Raw genomic sequence first — 6452 nt, forward strand, 5'->3', positions numbered from 1 at the left:
ATTCCTCTCATACTTATCTGGAAACAAATGCATCATGATCAGCTATGTCAACTCTGCAATAGATGCTCTTTAAATAAAGTAAATTAAATTAAAAAATAAAAATTTATTTGTGGTTGCATTACTAAATTCAGAAAAAACAGATTTTGATCGGTAGAATATATAAATTTTATTTCCATGGATATGATGGGAAGACTGCATCTGAGGGACTTCAATAATTAATTGGATGTCCATTGATTTTTCCTGAAACCAAGAAACTACAAATCCCAAAGGACAACTGTTTTATGTCTTTTGGGTGTCAAAGTTATAAAAGGACTGTGAAATGCAGGAATGCAATGTGACCTGTGTTCTTGATTCTCCAACTTGTTCAAAGGTCAATAGTAAAAGAAGTAGGATGAAAAAAAATAAGACAATATAAATATTACTATTTTTCTAATAGCATGGCATCAATTATGAGAGATTGAGTAGTAATTTTATAAAAGTTACCTAAAAATAGCAAAGAAAACAAAAAATAAAAAAAATCTCAAACCTAGAAAAGTTTAATGACTTGTAAATCTCAGTATGTTAGGCAAGAGTAGAATAGAATCAGGATTTTGTTTGTTCAGAGCACTCTTAGAGGCTCTGAGGACAAACCTGTGACTAAAATAGATAAAAATTCATTTCTGGGAATGAGAGAGAAAAGCAAGACAAAAAAGGGAAATAGCATAATATGGTAGTGACAACTTCATTGTCACTATTTAGCCTTTTTAATTGAAGGCTTCAAACTGGGACACTAGAAATTTATGAACCTTCATAAATTAATGAAAACATTGATAAATCTCTTGGGTAAGATGAGCTTTTAACTTGCACCCCACAAATGCATATGTTTCTCTATATAGAATGCTGAAATTCTCAGGGAAGGTAAGCTCATTCAGAGCCACAGGTAGGTCCAGGAGCCTAGAAAACCTTGGCTTTATATATACTCAGATGGGATCCATAACAAAGATCTTGTTGTCAGTACCCAGTTTGCTTCTACTATAACGTGGGACAGCTATTACTCTAGAGAAATTTAATGTGGTGAAATTATGAAAGCATATAAATAACCAATCTGCAAACTAAATGAGGGCAGAGCTCATTTAGCATTCCCTCTTCTCCTATAGAGGAGCTAAGAGGAATCTGGAGGTGCTGTTTTATAATATAATGCTTTATGATGTAAATCACTTTGGAAGGACTTTCCACTCAGGATGGACTAAAAGAGGCAATGTTAATGCAGAAAAAGCAAACTGCAATGCCTTCTTCTGTACTTCTGGTTCCTGGGGTCTGTCTTAACGTTTAAAGGAAATGAAAAACAGTTATTGAACAGATGGCAGTCTACACAAGGGCCCGAATACACCTGTGGCTTGCCAGCCTTGGTTACAATGGAAACAGCTGCTGACCTGGACCCACGTGGGTTAGTTTTCCATTAGCTCACAATGTTCATCAAGCCATCTGTAGTGCAAAGCTCAGTAAATGGAGTCATTTTCCATGGTTGGCTCATTTCCATGGGTCGTTATGTAGAAAAGCTGATAAAGCATGATTGCTCGATAGGATGAAAGAAAGCATTAGAGAGTCTAGCAAAGTTTCCAGGAAGATCATCATGAACAAGGCTGTTCCATAAATTTGTCAGCAGCCTGGGATTTCTTAACTAATCCTGGGGCCCACCCAGGGGTGAGGAGGGTTAGTTTATGTGAATTACTGTCAAATGTTAGCTGAACGTGAGGCAGAGATTTGGCATGTTCACATTTATTTTCTTTACAGAAATTTCCTCCTTTATTTTCCTTTACTTCTATCAGAAATGTTGCTGGGAATAGAACAGGAAGCACATTTTGTAACATGTACACTTTTCAAGATACCAAGACTATGTTTCTTACCCATTGAACTCTCCTTTCCGAGAAGGAGAGGATAAATCTGAACATTAAGTTTTTATTTTGTTCGTTTTGTTTTGGGGCCACAACTGGCAGCCCTCAGGTTACTCCTAGCAGTCTTGAGGGAAAATATGGGATGCTGGGGATGGAACCTGGTTCAGCTACATGCAAGGCAAATACCCGACCTGCTGTTCCAGCCCCTCAACATTGAATTTTATTATCTATTATAGTATCTAAGTCAGGGGTCTCAAACTCGCAGCCTGCGGGCCGTTTGCGGCCCTCCGTACAACATTTTGTGGCCTGCAGCCGGCCTTCAAATATAACAGTATTAGCGATTATTTGCTTACCAAATAATTGCAATAAAAATCGCATTAGTAAGAAAAAAATCGCATTAAACATTTGCATAACCCGAGCAGTTCCGTTCGGGGTATGCAAATGTTTAATGCGTTTTTTTGCGATTTTTTTTTTACTAATGCAATTTTTTATTGCGAATATTCGGTAAGTTAAATCCCTTATGCGGCCCTGCGTCACCCCGACTTTGCCTCCTGTGGCTCTCAGGTAAATTGAGTTTGAGACCCCTGATCTAAATGCTTAAAATAATTTCAGTAGCCTGAACATATAACTACTTAATATTTAGATTAAGGAAGGAATTTGGCCTTGATTCTGAATGGTCACTTTATATGCTTTTAGATAGCACACCTAGAAACTTACAACAATGTACAAATTAAAGGATCCAAAGGCAGCACAGAGGTTATGGTATTTGCCTTACATTCCTCTTATCCCAGTTTGAAATTCTGATACCTCAAATTGTCTCCCCCACAAGCACAGCCAGGGTCGCAGAGCCATTTCCTGAGCAGAAATGAGTATGGCCCCAACCATTCCTCCGACTAGTACGCAGGAAATACTCTTAGCAGTGCTTGAAAAATGATATCAGGTACTGGTGATCAAATCCAGGTTAGCTTCATGTGAGGCAAAAACCATATGCACTGTACTATTTATTGCTTTGGCACCTGGAACTCATTTTCAAGTCCATCCTTCACTTCGTTCTTCATGACCAACTCCCAAGCTGGACTATAACAATTCTTTCCTTAGTGGTTTGCAATTTTGTTTTGAATTCCTATAGGACAATATCTAGGCACAATTGAGAAAGAAAATTGATTTATCTTTCTGTCTATTTTACTGTGTTTTTTTCTTATAAAAGAAATATTACATCTGCCTAAATTTTAGTACACATATCTTTCAGTGGCAATTTTGTCCTCACCATTGGATATGATATGATACCAGAGGATCATTTTACCAAGCAAACCTGAGTGTTCTGATAGCGAATACATTGTCTACTTTTAAAGTTTTACTTCTTAGAGAACACTGGATGATCATGATGATGGCCTATGAAAAGCAGTTAATGCTTCAGGATAACTTCTCCTAATGATTTGGGAATGAAATGGCAGAGAGCAACAAATGCTGTTATAATGGACAATAGGTCTCTAAGGTAATGAAATATCTGAGTTTTGTAAGAATATTTTTTCTTCTATTTCTAAATTTATCTATTTATAAATGGATATATAATTGGTATATTTACTAAATTTCTTTGTGGTTTCCACAAAGTATAAGCATGTGTCTTTTCAAGGAAAAGAAAATTTTCTTTACTTATAGATCAAAATTTGAGAAAAATGTCCTGAATATATTACATTTCTAAATTGTAATATATAATTTATATGGATTAAAATAATATACTCTGATGACAGTCTATTGAATAACTTCACATCTGATGTGGGGGTTGTGATATATGAGTATGATACCAGCAGCTTTGTCTACTCTGAGACTGGTTGTACTAAATTTGGAGCCTGTGATTTCATTTTAGCAGAATCCAAGTTCTCAAAGTAATGGAAATGCTTGCCACTCTTCAAATCATTACAGGAGGGACCTTGACAGGTTTTTCTACTACCTTGAGTGGGATGGGAAGAAGCCTGACTGAGAAAAAGCAAACTACCAGGCTTTCAGAAAACTTTGGCTTCACTTAGTATCTTTTTGAACTGATTGTTTTTATGAAAAGAGTTGATATCTTGTCTATGCTGAATGTGGAAAGTAGAATTTGCTATTTTATTTAGTATGTGAAGTTGATATCAAAACATGTACAAAAACAATAAGATTGGGCACTGCATGTGTAGAACCTATTATTCCCCACTCACAAATGAATAATTTTCAAGTATTCAAATATACTTGATAGAGAAAAGTTGAGTTTCCATAACACCATAACATCAAAGCAATGTTGTCCTAAACCATATGTTTTCTAATTCAAATACAGATTTTTTATTCAAAACTTTCTCCCTTTTTATCTGATTTTGCTGATATAATAAAGTGCAAAACAAAATAAGTAGTTTCATATTAAATCTGTCTTCAGAAAACAAATTCATTCTTCAGAATAAGACCATAAAATTTCTTTATATGCCCATGAATATTTAGTCTGGAACTTCATCCATAGAGGTGTGTCAAAAATGACATGACCATGACCTGCACTGAAATAAATTTATTTCCACTCTCAAGATTCAAGAAAAGGATGTAGAGTGATCCACCCTGAGAGAAATATTCTCAACCTTCTTTTGACTCACTATATTATCATTTCAGTCTAAATGATTCATTGAGTCTAGTCAGTACCAATGACTACTTGAGATCTTTTGAAAACACTCTTGGTTCTTGGTAGTTTCCACATTTTGAGTCCTCCCTTGTCAAGAGGAAATGCAGAAAATGATCAGAATACCTCGCTGTTTAAGATTCAAAAGCACAAGATAGCCCCTTTTTAGATAAACTAAGACAAGATATGACAAAGAAATGAATTGTGTTAAAAATCATCTTGCACAGATCCATACTCAGCCAAATGTAGTGACAGAGGTCTAGATCTTCTGGGATTGTGGGAGTAACAAGTCTAGCACTCCATGCCATTCTAACCAGTACTCTAGCTTTTACTTATTCTCCTTGGCTTTATGGTAACATATTTAAAAATATAGTTACTAAAACCATTATCAAGTGGTGATATTATAGAGGGATTAGGAGGGCCACACTGCATGAGTCAGTCGGGGTGTTGGTTGTATTTTCTTGCCGGGAAAGAGGTGTGATTTTGAGTGGGTGTCTCTTCACTTGGGTACTGGGTACTGGTTCGTTGGTGTAGGAGGTTGGTCTGGATGCCTAATGGGTTAGGAACTGAGGGTGAAGAGTTATAGTATGGTGGGGATATCGGGGATTAGATTAAGGGGTGAAGGGATAGTCAGGTTTCTGAGGGGGAGAGGGGATAGTACATGGGAGGGGTTATATAGGTATAGGTATGGGTTGTTTGTGGTTTAGGTTTGTCTCTTAAGGAGGATTCCTATCTCTGTGTGCTCCTGCCCCCATATAGACATATAGAAGTTAGCTTAGGTATATATTAATGTAGAGAGGTGGGGAGGGCAAGAGATACACTGAGTACAGAAAGATAGGTAGGTATAGTACTTGTAAGGAAAGGAAACTAAGAGAGCAACTTTTGGATATGTATAGGTTTCAGGTTTCGAGTAAGATACTTTTTTATTAATAATTTTTATTTTGATTAAAGTGGGTTATCACAGTAGTGTTTCAGGTAGAGAGTGATATTGAATCAGGGGCATTCCCACCACCACTCTCTCCACACTTATTCCCAGCATGCCTCCCATATCACTCCTACTTTGTGATAGAGGTCACTTTCTGTTTGTTTATTTTTTGTCCCCCAATTTACAATACAGACCAGGCAAAGGGCCTGTGTTGAGATGTATATGGGGTGCATTTACTATAACTCCTCTTTCTATACAGTCAGTGTAAAGAACACAGCCTGTGGTAAGAATTGGAAGGCCTTATCTTTTATTTTTCTTTGATTTTTTAATATATATAAAATCCTTCACCAGTGCAACATTCCCATGATCAATATCCCAAGTGTCCTTCCTCCCCACCCCACACCAGCCTGTACTCTAGACAGGCTTTCTACTTAAAACTTTCTGTTTGTTTAAAGGAAGTAGATTCCAGTAGGATATGGAGTTATTTTTTTTTCTATCGACAAAGGAGTAGTTGACCAAATAAGTTTGGAAACCTCTACTAATAATATCTTGAATAAAACTTGATTAATACTGAACCAATGCAATATACCACTACTGATACTAGAATGATCCCTCTAAGACAGAAAAGGCATGGCTTTATAAGAAAACGTTAAATTGTTTGTTATAGACCATGACATTTTTATTTAGTGTTGACAGACAATTCATCATGAAAACAGATGGTGTAAACTAAAGTAACTGATAAATACCATATGAGGCAATAGAGTTCTCGTCTCTTCTTAATGATTTTCTTGAATAATTTTATATCTCTAATTTATTATAACATTATAGTATGTTCTGTATTTTGCAATATATAGCAATTAGTTGTTTATGTTAATAGTAGCACTTCAGATTAACAAAACATTATTAGTTATTAAGTTGGTGTGATGTTAAAGGAAAAATACTCAAGACTATTCCATTCATTTTAATCTCTATTTTCTTCCTGTACATCTATTTCTCCATTTTGTTATTATTATTT

At 35.8% G+C, this 6452-nt stretch overlaps 1 non-coding gene across 1 annotated transcript; it reads right to left on the reverse strand.

The window, feature by feature from the left end:
• Window positions 1–5604: 5604 nt before the first annotated feature.
• Window positions 5605–5737, reverse strand: LOC126002573 (small nucleolar RNA SNORA51). Its single transcript, XR_007493259.1, has one exon. It is a non-coding gene; the product is annotated as a small nucleolar RNA SNORA51 (small nucleolar RNA).
• Window positions 5738–6452: the final 715 nt, after the last annotated feature.

Source organism: Suncus etruscus, chromosome 2 (genome assembly GCF_024139225.1).
Source record: "Suncus etruscus isolate mSunEtr1 chromosome 2, mSunEtr1.pri.cur, whole genome shotgun sequence".
In the NCBI taxonomy this organism is placed as follows: domain Eukaryota; kingdom Metazoa; phylum Chordata; class Mammalia; order Eulipotyphla; family Soricidae; genus Suncus; species Suncus etruscus.